The sequence below is a fragment of the Tiliqua scincoides genome, chromosome 5 (assembly GCF_035046505.1).
Source record: "Tiliqua scincoides isolate rTilSci1 chromosome 5, rTilSci1.hap2, whole genome shotgun sequence".
Classification (NCBI taxonomy): Eukaryota; Metazoa; Chordata; class Lepidosauria; order Squamata; family Scincidae; genus Tiliqua; species Tiliqua scincoides.
The window spans coordinates 21,342,819-21,359,999 of record NC_089825.1 but is presented as its reverse complement, the minus strand read 5'-3'; the positions used below and the strand labels follow the sequence as shown (position 1 = coordinate 21,359,999).

At 45.0% G+C, this 17,181-nt stretch overlaps 1 protein-coding gene across 9 annotated transcripts in view; it reads right to left on the bottom strand.

The window, feature by feature from the left end:
* LOC136650975 (LIM zinc-binding domain-containing Nebulette) overlaps positions 1-17,181 on the bottom strand; it is a 105,495-nt gene that overhangs the window by 30,266 nt on the left and 58,048 nt on the right. The window lies entirely within an intron of this gene.

Here is a 17,181-nt window from a genome sequence, read left to right as displayed (position 1 = left end):
AAGGAAGGAGAATAAAAGGTTAACTTTGACTGGAAGGTCCCAGTTGCTGTAGAAACAAATTGCTTCTAAGCTTGCTTGCTGCTTGAGAAACTTGGTGCCTGTCTGTCTTCGCTTGAGAAAGGAAACTTTTCAGAGTAGAAAGGCTTTGCCTTCTGATTGACCCGGAAATAAGGCGAAGTGATAATTTGAGCTTGATTACTTGGTAAAAATTTCACGTATCTACAGTATTTCATTTATAAACACCACAATCAACTTCAAAAGTATCAGCCTTGTTACGTTCCATTACACCCACATGTATTCTTAATGCATACTGATATTTTACAGTTTGTTATAATCTTATGTATTATTTCATCTTTATTACTCATCCTTCAAAGGTATCGGGAAGGCACACGTAGTCATTCCCTCTTTTATTCTTAAAAGCAAGTCTGTGAAGTCAGCTAGGTTGAGAGATAATCACTTGCTCAAAATCACTTAGTAAGTTTCACAGCTGAGAAAGGATAGAACCCCATGTCAATCCAATCCAGTTCCTTTATTTAACCTTGAATATATTCAAGCAGTTCCTCACCCCATCCCTACCCACACAAAGCTGAAATAACACCCCAGATCCAAAACTGAATAGATGGATTCCAGAACAAGTCGTGGACCATGAAAACCTTCACAAAGAATTCCATTTACATAAGCAGAGAAGCCAAGTAAGAAGCCAGGGCTTAGGCCAAAGTTATATCTATTGGATGCAAGATATAGGGAGCAATCCTCATCAAATTTCCAGCACTGGCATAGCTGTGTCATTGGGGCATGAGCTGCCTCCTGCAGTTGAAGGGCAGTCACGGGGTTCGCCTTAAGGTAAAGCAGTATTTGTTCCCTTACCTCAAAGTTGCACTGCCCCTACCTCAGTGCTGGAAGTTTGGTTAGGATTGTGCACAATCTATGACAGTGCTGTGCAACAGAAGTTTCTGTATGAATACAATAACTATGCATCCTTCAATGTCATTACAGTCCTCTTGTTGGCATCCTTCAGTCTCAGAAGACTATGGTATCGCACTCTGAATAGTGTTCTGGAACAGAGTGTCCTCTCCAGTGCGCGAAGCCTGGGTAAGGTAGATATGGAGGACAGACTGTTACCCATGCAGCAAATCCCCCCTCTCCACGACGCTGAAATAGTCCAATGGAAAGGCAGAAGCCAATACAGTTGGTTCCAGCGACGTCACAGGAATTGCCAGAACGTGACTGTGTTCAGCCATGAACTGCCTCAGGGACTCCGCCTCCAGATTTTGCCTCGAGGTTGACTCCTGAAGTCTTTTCCATAACTGGATGTAGCCAATTATCATTACATCATCATTACAGAGGTCATTACAGACCACAACAACATCAACATCACTCTTGCCGAAAAGCAATGGCTTCCAGTACTTGTATTTTTAAAAATCATATGCAAAGTGCCTTTAAAGTGTACTGACAGGAATAGATGTAAAGATCTTTGCCAGCAAGATGAACATTCCTGCCAGGAATTGCCAGGAAACATTAACAGCAGAGTCATCAATGTAGGATGGTGCTTGTCAGAGTAACAAGAGAACAGGTTCATGCCTAAAAGCTTAAACTTTAAATTTGACATAGATGATGGACTGGAGGGAAGAAAGAAGGTGGAAGCCAAGACAATAGGGGAAGTGCTTGTGTCCTGTTTAGCTACATATATCAAGGCTCAGTTTCAGTAGAGGACAGAGAGTAGGAGGGTTGTGCTTCATAGAAAAGATTGGTTTTGAGAAGGGATTTGCAGGAAGACAAGATGCAACATGAAGATAGTCTCAGAGGCCATTCTAGGCCTAGAGGCATCGAGAAAGAAAGGGTGGAGTCATTTGAGTGAAACTTCCATTAGGTAAACTATTGTTCCCATTTCCTTTAGCATATCTCTTTGTTCTTGCTAGTATAGAGTCAAAAGGTAGCTACCCTGTTGGCATGATTGGCACCCTGGCCTAGAATTCATCTTCACATCAACTCTAGTGACTAAAAATTAGGGCACAATCCTAACCAGGTCTACTCAGAAGGAAGTCCTATTTTGTTCAGTGGGGTTTACTCTCAGGAAAGTGTGGTTAGGATTGCAGCCTTAGAGCCCAAACCTGTGGTCGGCGGCATGGCTCTGTGCCAATGTGCCGTAAGGCACATTTGCAGGGCTCACCACCAGGCTCCCTCCGGTGCTAGCCCAGTGTCGGGTGGGAGGAGGATCCACAGAGCTGAGCGCAGGATCCAGGGCGCTTGTGCAGGGCTACATGCCCTACACGAGCGCCTTTACTCTACCCCACTGCGGGGCTCCTTACCTTACTCAGCGGCAGCCCTTTTCGGTGCCACCAAGCCTGGGCGCTCCGGGCAGCTCAGGATTGGGCTCTTAATCATTTTAAAGGTTCTATGACAGCAGCACACTTGGGAAAAACAGTTAAGCTAAAACAATTTTAATTTGTTGTAAAAGTTTTGTGGCAAAGAAAAAAAGTTACATTTTGAAACTGTGTTAACCAGTCTTTTATATCGAATAGGGAATATAAGAAAAGTTCTACTGGATCAGGTCAAAGGCCCATCCAGGCCAGGCACCGTTTCCCAAAATGGTTGACCAGTTGTCTCTGTGAATCCCACCAGCAGAAAAGAAAGGCATACATCTTCCCCCTACTGGGAAGTATTCAAAATTTTGAAGTATTCAAAATCATATTACCACTGAACCTAGGAGCTAGCACATAGCCATCGGGACTAGTAGCCACTGATAGACGTATCCTCCATGAATTTATCTAATCCCTTTTTAAAGCCATCCAAGCCAGTGGACATCACCACACTTTCTGGCAACAAATTCCATAAACTAAGCACTGTGTGAATTCCCACCTTCTTTAGACCATCCTAATCTCCCATCAGTCAGGTTCACTGAATGATACCTAGTTCTAACACTATGAGACAGGGAGAAAGACTTCTCTCTATCTACGCTCTCCATATCATGCGTAATGTTAATCACGTCCTGCCATAATCACCTTTTTTTCTCAGTTAAAAAAGGTCTAAGTGCTATAACATTATCTTATGAGAAAAGTGCTCTAGTTTCTAAATAATTTTAGTTGCCCTCTTTTGCTTTTCCAGGTCTACAATATCCATGATACACAATGACCAGAACTGTACTCTGAATACCACACATGGTATTGTGGGCAGGAGGTCTGGTCTAGAGGGTAGAACCTCCATTTGCCTGAAGATAACATCCACAAGGTCGCCAGTTCGAGGCCACCGGCACCATGAGATCTTGAAGCAGCTGACAAGCTGAAGCTGAGCTATTCCATCTGCTCTGAGTGTGGGAGGATGGAGACCAGGATGGAAGCCAGATCAGAACAAAACATCTGAATTATTGTGGATCTTGAAAGATAGAGCCTTCTTTCAATTGTAAAAATCTCTACGGGGATTTAAATAAGCCTACCTATGTAAACCGCCTTGAATAAAGTCTTGAATACAGACCAAGAAAGGCGGTATATAAATACCTGTATTATTATTATTATTATTATTATTTCATGGCCATAAGACAGACTTGTAAAAGAATATTATAATATTAGCAGCATTATTCTGTCTATCCCTTTACTAATTAGCTCTTGCACAAAATTTGTCTTTTTCACAACTGTTGTACACTTGTGAAAAAGACACTTAGGGCCCAATCCTTTCTACTTTCTAGCGCTGATGCAGCTGCAATGCAAACTCACGGTAAGGGAACAAACGTCCCCTATCATCCCCTTATGAGGAGGTCTAAGGATGCCCCATCACCACATGATGCAGAGAATGCCCTGTTGGCATGGCTACATTGGTGCTGGAAACGTGATTGAGCTCTTGGAACCTAGGATTGGATAAGATTGAGTTGATGTTTTCCCTGAGCTATCCACCATAATCCCACTATCCTGAAAGACCTCACTTCTTATTTACCTTCACTGTGAACAATTCCCATTTAGTCCTAGTCTCTCATCCCATTATTTAACCCAGGGCTCTCCAAATCCCAGCCCTCAGGCTGCATCCAGGGTTTGGAAAAAGGCCCCCCCCCCCGGCCGTGAGCAATACTTACCATTCTGTATCCCTGTACCCAGATCAGCTTGAAAGAAATGCAGCACCACAACAGAATGATAAGTACCGCTCAGGACAGGGAAGGCTTTTTTGGGACACGGCAGTTTCCAGTTTGGAGACCACCGATTTAACCAGTTATCAGTTCATAAAAGGACCTGTTCTCTTATTCCATGATTGCTCAGTTGACTCAAGGGCCCTTGGTGTGGGACTCAGCACATTGCATTTGGATAAATGCAAGATCTTCCAACTCAAGACAGATGTCCTTAATCTAAAACTTAAAACGAATATTTTCTGATACTAATGATATGAACGAATAGAGGAAGCATGTTTCATTCACATCTGAAGCCTCTTGGAGTCTGGAAGGAAGGAAGGAAATGCAAATCAAGTTTCTAAATTACCCAGCAAAGAGAATTAGTGTTGAGAGAGTTCCCCTGAAAACACAGGGAAGAATTATCGCTTCTAAAATTCTTTTAAAACTGTGCTTGGGTAGGTAGCTGCTTATATTTTCTGTGACTAACTTGTTATTCACATATTTTTTGAAACAATTTATGGGTTTTTTTAAGTTCACACAAATCAAAGAATGAAGGTTGTTGGAGAAAGATTAGGAGTCACACCAGCCTCTCCGTGGAGTTTACTGGGCTCTGTGCATATTGATACAGAGAGCGCTGATGATGAGGGCACTGAAGTCTGTTACACCTAAACATATGCAATACATGTTCAACATTTCAAAGCAACCACATGTGACAAAACAAAAATCAATAGCTTTTTAAATCAGATATTTTGCAATCAGTTCCAATTAACCTTCAAGGTGTAGTGGAGAACATATTTACCTGACATTCCCCTTTGTTAAAGTGGATAAAGTGGAAAGCAGGTTTTTCTACTTGTTTAAATTAAACCTATACTTAACCCAGGTTAAACCTAATCTAAGTTAGAACATAACCTAAACAGGTCAGTAAATTGGGACACAGGATCTAGAGAGCAATAAATAATTAAACAAACCCAAATAAAAACTAGCTTGAGGTTACAAAAACAGTCCAGCCTAAGAGAACAGAACTAGGAGGGAAAGGACCTAGGAAGGGCCAATTCCCAACCCATTAAGAGCCCCAGTAGGCTAATCCAAGCAGTCCATTCAGGAGCCTGCAGAGTAGGTCACGCCCATCAGCAGCCATTTGCCTTCCTGAGCTTTAGTAAACTCACCTGGGAAGGCCAGCCCCCTTTCAATCAGGAAGGAAGGAGGGGGGAGGAGCCAGCCAGGAGTATAAAGCTAGGCGGGCCATCGCGTGAGGCTCTCTGCAGACGCGTGTGGCCTCTGGGAACCAAGTGCCTCTGGGAACTAAGTGCCAGGTAAGGCACAAGAGTTTAGCATCTGGGCGAGTTCAGCAGCAGGGCGAGGCGGCCAGGGCCCCAGACACTGCCCTTTCTCTTCCCTAGAGAAAAGGGCTGCTATCCAGTGTACGGTTTTTAAAAGAACCCCTAAATAAAACAACAACAACAAAAAAGCTATGCAGTCAGACAGCCAGCAGCAGGGTGGGGGCTATCCAGTGTTCTGCATCGAGTGCCACATGTATGATTATATGCCTCTGGGGCATAAGTCATGGGTGTGTCCTCGGTGCAAGGAGCTCCAGGCTCTCAGGGAACGCGTCCGCTCCCTTGAAGCCTTGGTGGCCGACCTGGAGAAGCGCAGGCAGCCAGAGGAGGACCGTGGGGAGACTTCCGGGGACGATCAGGCTTCGTCCCAACCTCAGGCGTGCAGCTCCTCGGCTGCCCGGGTGGGAAGTCTCGGGACTGGAGGACGTCATCCTGGAGAGGAGGGAAACAATCCCCTAGGGGGGATCCCTTCTCCAGGGGATGGGCCCGTATCCGAGCGCACTCGGGATACTCCTCGGCGGGAGGGGGGTCGGGGGCTTCTTGTAGTGGGGGATTCGATTATTAGAAACATAGAGAGGGGGGTTTGCGACGGATGTGAGGACCGCATGGTGACTTGCCTGCCTGGTGCGAAGGTTGCGGACATCACTTCTCGCCTAGACAGGCTGGTAGACAGTGCTGGGGGAGAGGTAGCGGCTGTGGTGCATGTCGGCACCAACGACGTGGGTAAGTGTAGCTGGGAGGTCCTGGAGGCCAAATTTAGGCTTTTAGGCAGGAAGCTGAAAGCCAGGACCTCAAAGGTAGCGTTCTCTGAAGTGCTACCTGTTCCACGCGCAGGGCCAGCTAGGCAGGCGGAGATCAGGGGTCTCAATGCGTGGATGAGACGGTGGTGTAGGGAGGAGGGGTTTAGATTCGTTAGGCACTGGGGAACGTTTTGGGACAAGCGGGGCCTGTACAAGAGGGACGGGCTCCATTTGAACCAGAATGGAACCAGACTGCTGGCGCATAACATTAAAAAGGTGGCAGAGCAGCTTTTAAACTGATCCCTGGGGGAAGGCCGACAGGAGCCGAGGGGCATCCGGTTCGGGACTCCTCATCCCTATGGGATGAGGATGGGGAGGTTAGAGAACAACAAGACAAAGGCAGGGTAGGAGAAGAAATTGGGAAAGGTAGGGTGAAGGGATGTGATAGACAGTTTGGCACAATGAGAGGATGCGGGGACAAAGGAGCAAATAAGCAGCCCATCCTGGGGCATTCCGTGTATAAATGCTTTTATGCGAATGCCCGAAGTCTACGAGCAAAGGTGGGAGAACTGGAATGTCTGGTGACAAGGGAAAATATTGACATAGTGGGCATAACGGAAACCTGGTGGAATGCGGAGAATCAGTGGGATACCGCAATCCCGGGCTATAAACTCTACAGGAGGGACAGGCAGGGGCGTGTTGGAGGTGGGGTGGCCCTTTATGTTAAGGAAGGGATAGAATCCAGCAAAGTAGAGATTGAAGGTGGGTCCGACTCCACCGTAGAATCTCTGTGGGTTAAATTACCAGGCTTGTGCAGCGATGTAATACTGGGGGCGTGCTATCGTCCTCCAGACCAGAAATCTGATGGGGACCTTGAAATGAGGAAAGAGATCAGGGAGGTGACAAGGAAGGACAGGGTTGTAATCATGGGGGACTTCAATTATCCTCATATTGACTGGGTCAATTTGTGTTCTGGTCACGATAAGGAAACCGGATTTCTTGACGTGCTAAATGACTGTGGCTTAGATCAGCTAGTCAAGGAGCCCACCAGAGGACAGGTGACTCTGGATTTAATTTTGTGCGGTACGCAGGACCTGGTTAGAGATGTAAACGTTACTGAGCCATTGGGGAACAGTGATCATGCTGCGATCCGTTTTGATGTGCACGTTGGGGGAAGAATACCAGGCAAATCTCTAACAAAAACCCTTGACTTCCGACGGGCGGACTTCCCTCAAATGAGGAGGCTGGTTAGAAGGAGGTTGAAAGGGAGGGTAAAAAGAGTCCAGTCTCTCCAGAGTGCATGGAGGCTGCTTAAAACAACAGTAATAGAGGCCCAGCAGAGGTGTATACCGCAAAGAAAGAAGGGTTCCACTAAATCCAGGAGAGTGCCCGCATGGCTAACCAGCCAAGTTAGAGAGGCTGTGAAGGGCAAGGAAGCTTCCTTCCGTAAATGGAAGTCTTGCCCTAATGAAGAGAATAAAAAGGAACATAAACTGTGGCAAAAGAAATGTAAGAAGGTGATAGGGGAGGCCAAGCGAGACTATGAGGAACGCATGGCCAGCAACATTAAGGGGAATAATAAAAGCTTCTTCAAATATGTTAGAAGCAGGAAACCCGCCAGAGAAGCGGTTGGCCCTCTGGATGGTGAGGGAGGGAAAGGGGAGATAAAAGGAGACTTAGAGATGGCAGAGAAATTAAATGAGTTCTTTGCATCTGTCTTCACGGCAGAAGACCTCGGGCAGATACCGCTGCCCGAACGGCCCCTCCTAACCGAGGAGTTAAGTCAGATAGAGGTTAAAAGAGAAGATGTTTCAGACCTCATTGATAAATTAAAGATCAATAAGTCACCGGGCCCTGATGGCATACACCCAAGGGTTATTAAGGAATTGAAGAATGAAGTTGCAGATCTCTTGACTAAGGTATGCAACTTGTCCCTCAAAACAGCCATGGTACCAGAAGATTGGAGGATAGCAAATGTCACGCCTATTTTTAAAAAGGGAAAGAGGGGGGACCCGGGAAACTATAGGCCGGTCAGCCTAACATCCATACCGGGTAAGATGGTGGAATGCCTCATCAAAGATAGGATCTCAAAACACATAGACGAACAGGCCTTGCTGAGGGAGAGTCAGCATGGCTTCTGTAAGGGTAAGTCTTGCCTCACAAACCTTATAGAATTCTTTGAAAAGGTCAACAGGCATGTGGATGCGGGAGAACCCGTGGACATTATATATCTGGACTTTCAGAAGGCATTTGACATGGTCCCTCACCAAAGGCTACTGAAAAAACTCCACAGTCAGGGAATTAGAGGACAGGTCCTCTCGTGGATTGAGAACTGGTTGGAGGCCAGGAAGCAGCGAGTGGGTGTCAATGGGCAATTTTCACAATGGAGAGAGGTGAAAAGCGGTGTGCCCCAAGGATCTGTCCTGGGACCGGTGCTTTTCAACCTCTTCATAAATGACCTAGAGACAGGGTTGAGCAGTGAAGTGGCTAAGTTTGCAGATGACACCAAACTTTTCCGAGTGGTAAAGACCAGAAGTGATTGTGAGGAGCTCCAGAAGGATCTCTCCAGACTGGCAGAATGGGCAGCAAAATGGCAGATGCGCTTCAATGTCAGTAAGTGTAAAGTCATGCACATTGGGGCAAATAATCAAAACTTTAGATATAGGCTGATGGGTTCTGAGCTGTCTGTGACAGATCAGGAGAGAGATCTTGGGGTGGTGGTGGACAGGTCGATGAAAGTGTCGACCCAATGTGCGGCGGCAGTGAAGAAGGCCAATTCTATGCTTGGGATCATTAGGAAGGGTATTGAGAACAAAACGGCTAATATTATAATGCCGCTGTACAAATCGATGGTAAGGCCACACCTGGAGTATTGTGTCCAGTTCTGGTCGCCGCATCTCAAAAAAGACATAGTGGAAATGGAAAAGGTGCAAAAGAGAGCGACTAAGCTGATTACGGGGCTGGGGCACCTTCCTTATGAGGAAAGGCTACGGCGTTTGGGCCTCTTCAGCCTAGAAAAGAGACGCTTGAGGGGGGACATGATTGAGACATACAAAATTATGCAGGGGATGGACAGAGTGGATAGGGAGATGCTCTTTACACTCTCACATAATACCAGAACCAGGGGACATCCACTAAAATTGAGTGTTGGGCGGGTTAGGACAGACAAAAGAAAATATTTCTTTACTCAGCGCGTGGTCAGTCTGTGGAACTCCTTGCCACAGGATGTGGTGCTGGCGTCTAGCCTAGACGCCTTTAAAAGGGGACTGGACGAGTTTCTGGAGGAAAAATCCATTATGGGGTACAAGCCATGATGTGTATGCGCAACCTCCTGATTTTAGGAATGGGTTAAGTCAGAATGCCAGATGTAGGGGAGAGCACCAGGACGAGGTCTCTTGTTATCTGGTGTGCTCCCTGGGGCATTTGGTGGGCCGCTGTGAGATACAGGAAGCTGGACTAGATGGGCCTATGGCCTGATCCAGTGGGGCTGTTCTTATGTTCTTATGTTCTTATGTTGTTTTGAACCACACTTTAGAACCATTAAGCTTTACATTATTAGGAAGTTGCACCACAAATCAATGTCTGTCATTCAGTATTAATGACATTCAGACAGATCATCTTAATATTTTTTTTAATCAAAAGGGGCATGCAGAATGTGTTCTCACACTCACACTCTCTTTCACAAAGAGACAAAAATAAGCTTTTGTTAACAACCATGTATTTAAAAAATCTAGAGGGAGACAGATCACCTAAATGAATATATCACATAACCAGTGATTCTATAACCAGTTTCTAAAACTAGACATATACACAAGCGATGCATGAAAGAAAAACCAAAATTATTATGAGAACATTTTTATTGAATGAGGTTAATGAAGTTTGTTACACAGAACAATCCATCAGGTAGGGGGAAACGGGTGTTCAGTTTGAGTAGCTACTTTACCTGGCTTCAACAACCACATTCTGCCCCATGTGCAGACCAGTTCAGTGGTGGTACTGGTGGGGGGGGGGCAAACACCATATCTGTGGGGCCTGTGGGGGCAGCACCACCACTCCTCTGCCTGCTCTCCAGAGTCATTCCATGAGCCCCACACTGCGTCTCCGGGCATTCCAAAAGCCTTCTGAGCCTCCAGGGTGCTGTTAAACAGTACTTTCGGTTTTTGTTGGAAAACTGGAAGTACAGCACTCTGGAAGCCTCAGAACACTTTCAAAGTGTTCAAAGAGACTCCGGAACGAAGATGAGTCTACCCTATGGGTGGGGTGGGGGTGGCATGTTGCAGTTCTGTGCCCTGGGGTGGCACAGGGGCCAGGTCCACAACTCGACCAGTTCCATGTTGTACAAGCTAAAGGTAGAGGGCAATCAGAAACTGATAAGAGAAACAAGGGCAAGTTAGAAATGGGCTATGTCAGAATGCCAGATGCAAGGGAGGGCACCAGGATGCAGGTCTCTTGTTATCTGGTGTGCTCCCTGGGGCATGCTGTGAGACACAAAAAGCTGAACTAGATGGGCCTATGGCCTGATCCAGCGGGGCTGTTCTTATGTTCTTAAACAAGAATGGAGCAAGATAATATGAACCAGGTTGCAAGGGAAACACAGACAAGACAAGATCATGATAGCTGGAGAAAGAAAACAGACTGAAGACATGCTTGCAGAAATGAGAGAAGCAGCAAAACTTGGTAGCAAGGCTTCCTGAATTTACTAAAAGAGGAGAAGCAGATGACAGAGAGATTTCAGATAAGAACGGAGAACATTAAATTAGCTTGAAACAGCACAGACTCACGGAATGGACTGGGAGATAATGTGAATGGTACTTTAAAAGGGCAAGAACATGCCAGAAAAGCAAGCTGCAGCGGTATAAGACATTGGGGACAAGCACTTAAGCCCCAATCCTACTGTGGCCGTGAACTGCCAGAACCAGCATTTCGGCAGTGCAGTGCACTTCAGTACACTGCAAAGCCAGGTCTCTCTCATGTGCTGCCAGGCCGCTGCTGCAAACTGTGAGAGAAACAGCACATGCAGCAGTGACTCTGCAGGTGCCTGTAAGTTGGTGGTGGGATGTGGGGAGAGAGAGGTTTGGGGCATTGTGGGGTGGGGCGGGCAGAGAGTAGGTCAAAGGGGAGGATACCCCCATTTATATTCCATTTTTCAGTATGCCCTTCCTCCTCTCTCGCCTCAGACTTACATCAGCGATATTGCTGGCATAGGTCCAAGGAAACCCCCAGGGCACCAGGAGGTCTAGGCAGAGGTAAATAAAATATATTTACCACTGGCAGGCCCCCTGACTGCTGGAAGGCCCCCTGATTTACCACTGGCAGGCCCCCACCACTAGATACAGTGTGTGATCTGTCAGCACAGCTGCAACGCCACCAATGGTGGGGGGGATAAGACTTGGTCAGTTAGGAGGATAATGAGGGTCAAGCCCCATAAAAGCTTTGCCCCCTGCTTTGCCCGGCACTCCAAGCAAGCCAGGCTAAGACAGAAAATGGGACCACCTCATTGGCTGCTGCACAAATGGGGGCTGATGACCTGAAGGATGTGTGCCTTCTGGAGATTAGCTGGTCAATCTTTCAGGGGGCCAGGTAGGAATTTTTTGTCACCAGCCTCATTGGCCAGACTAGTATGGTAGGTAGGGTTATATGTTTAGAGTTATTTGCCTTTAGTCACTTGGGCAGGTGACGTGCGGACAGGGTAGCCAGGCTGGTAGGGAATCCGGCATACACTTCGAAGTCAGCAAGGTCTGGAGATGATCCAGGTCTGCTCAGACAATACTTGTTTGGGTTGCTGAGACTGGCTGGCAAGCCACCAGGTTGATTGGGCAGAGGACAACAGTTGGCTTGGCCTCTGGGGTATCTGTTCATTCAGCTGCCTTGACCCCTAGTGGTTGGTGTCGATAAGCTCTCTCAGGCGATGACCAAGGGGGCTTAGAATCAGGATGTGATGCCCGTGTAGCCCGGGGAAGGTAGACAGCTAGCTCCATTTCCCCCAAATTAATAGCCCACACGTGGGGGGCATTTAGATTGTTTATGCCCTGCTGCAGATTTTCTGATTGTACTCGTATTAATAAAGTGACCTTTTATTATTCCAAGCCACTATCTGGCGTGCACATTTTGGAGGTGCAAGAGTAAAGAGAATCGCTAAGGATTCGGTATGAATACTGACATCCCTTATATCCTAAATATTTTTAGGACATATGTTGAAAAGGAAAGCCTTTTATTTGCTTCTTCCTAATTATTTATGAAGGGAGCACTACCAACAGCGGAGATTCCCTGCTTGAACTTAATGAGGAATACATAATTTATTTATAAATTTATATCCCGCTTTCTCTCCTCAAGGGAATTCAAAGCAGCTTACAACTTTCCAATATTATAAAAATATAAAAATTAAAAATCACCTTAAAACAGTATAAAACCTAAAAATTTCATTAAAAGCCAGCTGTAAAAGAGGAACAGCAGGTATTTTGTCATTAGCCAAAGACATGGCAAATTGGTCATGAAAAATATTCTGCAGTCAATAAGTTGGTTTAAGTAAAGTAGACTTGTGGTAGCTTATTCTTCCAGTACAATTTTCTTCAGATCCTATCCAATATCTAAATACCATCAAACTACAACGGGCAAATGAATAGTATATAAATATTATTCTGCCCATGTTCATTGAGCAACATAATGCACATTTTAAAGCATGCAATCACTAGGGGTAGGATCCAGGCAAAATTATGCACTTTCCCCCCACTGACTTCAACAGGAAAACATTAAGCCTATTGAAAATCAAAAAGGGACATCAAAGCATGCATCTTTGGCAAACACTAAAAGAAAACTAGAAAAAGAACATATGTTGTCCTCGGAATTGGGCCACCTCTTATTAAACTGAGAGCAAACAGCTATACTACAGGGATAATAAAAACAATATTTAACATCCCTGAAGTGAAGATTAAATTTCATTCATAAGGCAGCGTTAGCCAGAATTAACATTAAATCAGTACTCAGAAGCAAGTCACTTTTCTAAAGCCTAGAGTAAATTAAATCTGGTCTACTAGATCAGGGGTGTCCAAACTTTTTGGCAGGAAGGCCACATCACCTTTCTGACACTGTGTCAGGGGCCATAAAAAAAAAAAGAAGAATTAATTTACATTTCAAATTTGAATAAATTTACATAAATGAATATATTAGAGATGGAACTTATATGAATGAATGAAGGTCTTGCAATAGCTCAAGGCATATAAAAGGCCTTGCACAAAGCAAGGCCAGCCTTTCCTATGCTGCCGCTGCTGCATCACAGATGTGAAACAGCAAGCAGTGGAGGGAGCCCTTGTCCCACAGCTCATGCAAGAGGTCGAACAGTTGGCCGTCATGCTGAGAGCAGTTGCATCAGGCCAACACGGGCTCCAGCAAGTCTCTGGAGGGCCAGAGGCTCATTGGACACTGGGGTCTCCCTGAGGGCCGGATTGGGAGTCCTTGAGGGCCGCAAGTAGCCCCAGGGTCGGGGTTTGGGCACCTCTGTACTAGATTAAGAAGGAAAGCAGAACCAACAAATGTGTGACTTTGGACTGGTTTAATTGTCAAAAAGCCTCCATGAAGAGTATCCCCATGGATATGGCCTTGTGAAGGAAGCAATATCTGAATAGTACAACTACGCCAATAAGTGCCAATTCTCAGTGAATGCAGCATGTTTTACAAATGCACTGCTGTCCTTATGCACAGCACTACCAGAACAGAACAGCTTATTGAATGGCTGTGCAGGATTGTATATTAATTCCCTCAAGCAGTTGCTTCCATACAGACAGTGTACATGCAAGGTTGTAGAACAGTGTTTCTCAATCCATGGTACAGGTACCACTAGTGGTACTTGACACGTTGTCTGATGGTACTTGCAAGACCCCGAACACCTGCTGCTCAGTAGCGAGACCAGGGACATGACACAACAGAGGCAGGAAGCTCCAAAGCATGCTTTTCCACACTTGAAAAAACCCTCCTGCCCACCCTGAGCCTCTTACTGGTATCTGTCATGTTGCATCTGGCCTCCCAACCCAAAACTAACTGGCAATGATTTAATCACCAGTTACTTCCAGTAGTACTTGAAAAAGTGGACTATGTAAAGTGGAGGACAAACATTAAGAAATACTGTTATAGAGAACATCTGAAGCAACCCTAAAAGTGGGGTTGTAACCACTGGCGTCATTAGGGGGGTGTGGGGGGTGCGGGCCGCACCAGGTGACGCACCGGGGGTGATGCGCCTGGGGAGGATGTGCTAACTTCGCGGCTTTCGGAGCTACCCCGTTGAGCCATACACCATTGGATGAGGAATTCCCAGCGGAGTGCAATGCAAAGAACAGAACTGAAATATCTCCTTTCGTTCAAAAGTTATGGCCAAAAAACCGGAAGGAAAAAATGCATGGAGCCCTATGGAAAGTGAAAGTGAGCCGTATCGCGTGTTTACTCGTGAGTAGGTGTACTTGCCATAGTCTGTCGGAAAGGGCAGTATCCAACGACACCAGAATGGTCCTGATCCAATGAATGCAGCCCCCAAAAACAAAAGGGAGAAGGAGGTCCCTCCCTCCCAGCCCTATGGAAAGTAAAGCAGCCTCACAGTCGCGTTTACTAGCGAGTAGGCAGATGAGCCTTAGCTGGTGGTCAGGCCAGGCAAGGGAGAATGTGAGGACACCAGAATGGTCCAGATCCAATGGAAATTAAGCTCAACATATGTTCCAGAAGGCAGCCTCTCTCCCCCACTAAAAAGGATGAAAAAAGAGGCTTGAATGGTAAGGGGAAAGTTTTCTGTTTTGCACTTGTAAAGCCAGGTGGGTCTTTGTATTGATATGCCTGAAATAGAACAACTTTAATCTGGGCACTGGGAGGGCTGGAAATCTCACTGATTCTTTTTGGGGGGCTGTTATTGCAGGCAGACTATTGACCACTCCATTGTCAGCATTGACCACTCTATAATGCAGCTCCATTGACCACTATGGGACTTACTTCAGAGTAGACATGCATAGGATTGGGCTCACAGGCTGTAATCCTACCCACACTTTCCTGAGAGTAAACCCCATTGATCACAATACGTTTCACTTGGTGGAACAGGACTCCCCCTTATTTAATTATTTTATTTTATTTTAATTATTTATAATTATTTATTTTAATTTGCTTGATGATGTCACTTCTGGCCATGACATCACTTCTAATGGGTCCTGGACAGACTGTCATTCTAAAAAGTGGGTCCCAGTGCTAAAAGTTTGAGAACTGCTGCAATAAGGTGTTAGTAAGTTGACACGGGGTATGCGTGTGTGTGTGGGACTCTACAAGTTTTCAAAATCACTAAAATCAGAGTTAGGAGGAATAATCCCATCGTGTTATATTTCAATCAATGCGTAATTTCATGCAGAATGCAATGAAACAAACCACATTGAAATATCTGTGTTCTAACAAAAGGTACAGCCAAAAAAACCAGTGAGGGCAGGTGATGGCACATCACCAAGCCCACCACCTGGGGTGTTGTCCCGCTCACTGCATGGGCTGATGTGCAGGCCTCCCGCACCAGTTGATGTGAATCCTAGTGACACCACTGGTTGTAACTGAATGCAAGATGAATGGTCTGAGAAACAAAACCTGGTCACTTTACTTTCCAGTCATGAAAAATTGCTATAAACAATGTTCAACGTAAACACTGAGGGCAGTTTGAACCAATCACACAGAAGTAGATTTAGGTTAGACACAAGGAAGCATTTTCTAGCCCTCAGAGTTGTCCAGCACTGGAACACTCATGAAGTTGTGGGCTCTCCAGTTATGCTGAAGATTTTCAAGCAGAGGCTGAACAACTGCCTGTCAGGGACGCTGTGGTAGTTGCCTGCACTTAGCAGAGGATTTGACTAGATGATCTCCAAGATCCTTTCCAACTCTTAACATTCAATTCAATTCCCCATACTGATCACACAAAAATAAACCCACTTGAAATTAACAGACCAAGTCATCCATAGAATCTCCAAGGGGAATACTTGCTTCAAACTGTTCCATTTTGTTCTTCCCGCTTTCAAGATTTGGAGAACTTCCATCCCTGCATAGTCTGGGGTTTTTTGTTTTTTATTTTATTTTGCCAGAAGCACCACTTTGTCTCGTACTTCTCTCTTTCAAATATAGTTACTTTTTAATTTCTCCTTAGGACAGTAGCTAACACCTGAGCAGTTTCACAGCAGTAATGTTAACACCACCAATGAAGTTTAAATGCTGGCACTTTCATTAATTTATCATCTGACTTTCAAAGCACCACTGACTCATCAGGTATGACACTGAATCCTAAAAGCATCACTATTTCAACCTATCAATGTGGAAAACAAAAGCATGAAGAAAAGAATTCCTTCAGCTTTCTTCTTCTCCATTTTATGCAAGAATAAATTGTTTCATAATTTAAATAACAGGAAGATGAACATTCTGTACATGGCTAAATTTTAAGAGAACCACCTGGCACATACCAAGAGGAAGACAACTAATGTGACTCACTATGCAATCTTATACATGTTTACAGAGAAGTTAGTCTCACTGGGCTAAATGGGATTCCAGTCTTACAGCACAATCCTATACATGTTTAGTCAGAAGTCCCACTGTGTTCAATGGGACTTATTTTCAGTTTAGCATGTACATGATTGTTACCTTTGATTACTGGGCACACACCAACCTCTCTGGCAACTCGTAGTAAATACATGAATGATTTTAAGCATCCAACAGAGTATGAATGTCTTTTTCCCCTTCTTTTTTCCCATATTATTGACAAACTTTTACTAGGATGTGATTAAACATGAATAAAAGGGAGAAAGCAGCCAGATTTAACTTTAGGATTTGTAGAATTTGATGAAAGTATTTAGAACAGTTGCGTCTAATAGAGTATGGTTCATTCTTAATGTAATGCACTTTCCACATGATGCATATAATAATGGAACACTAAATTATTTATAAATCTAATACATAAACACATTAAAAAATAAACAGTTATGGATGCCAAAAGGTGAAGTAATTGAATAATACA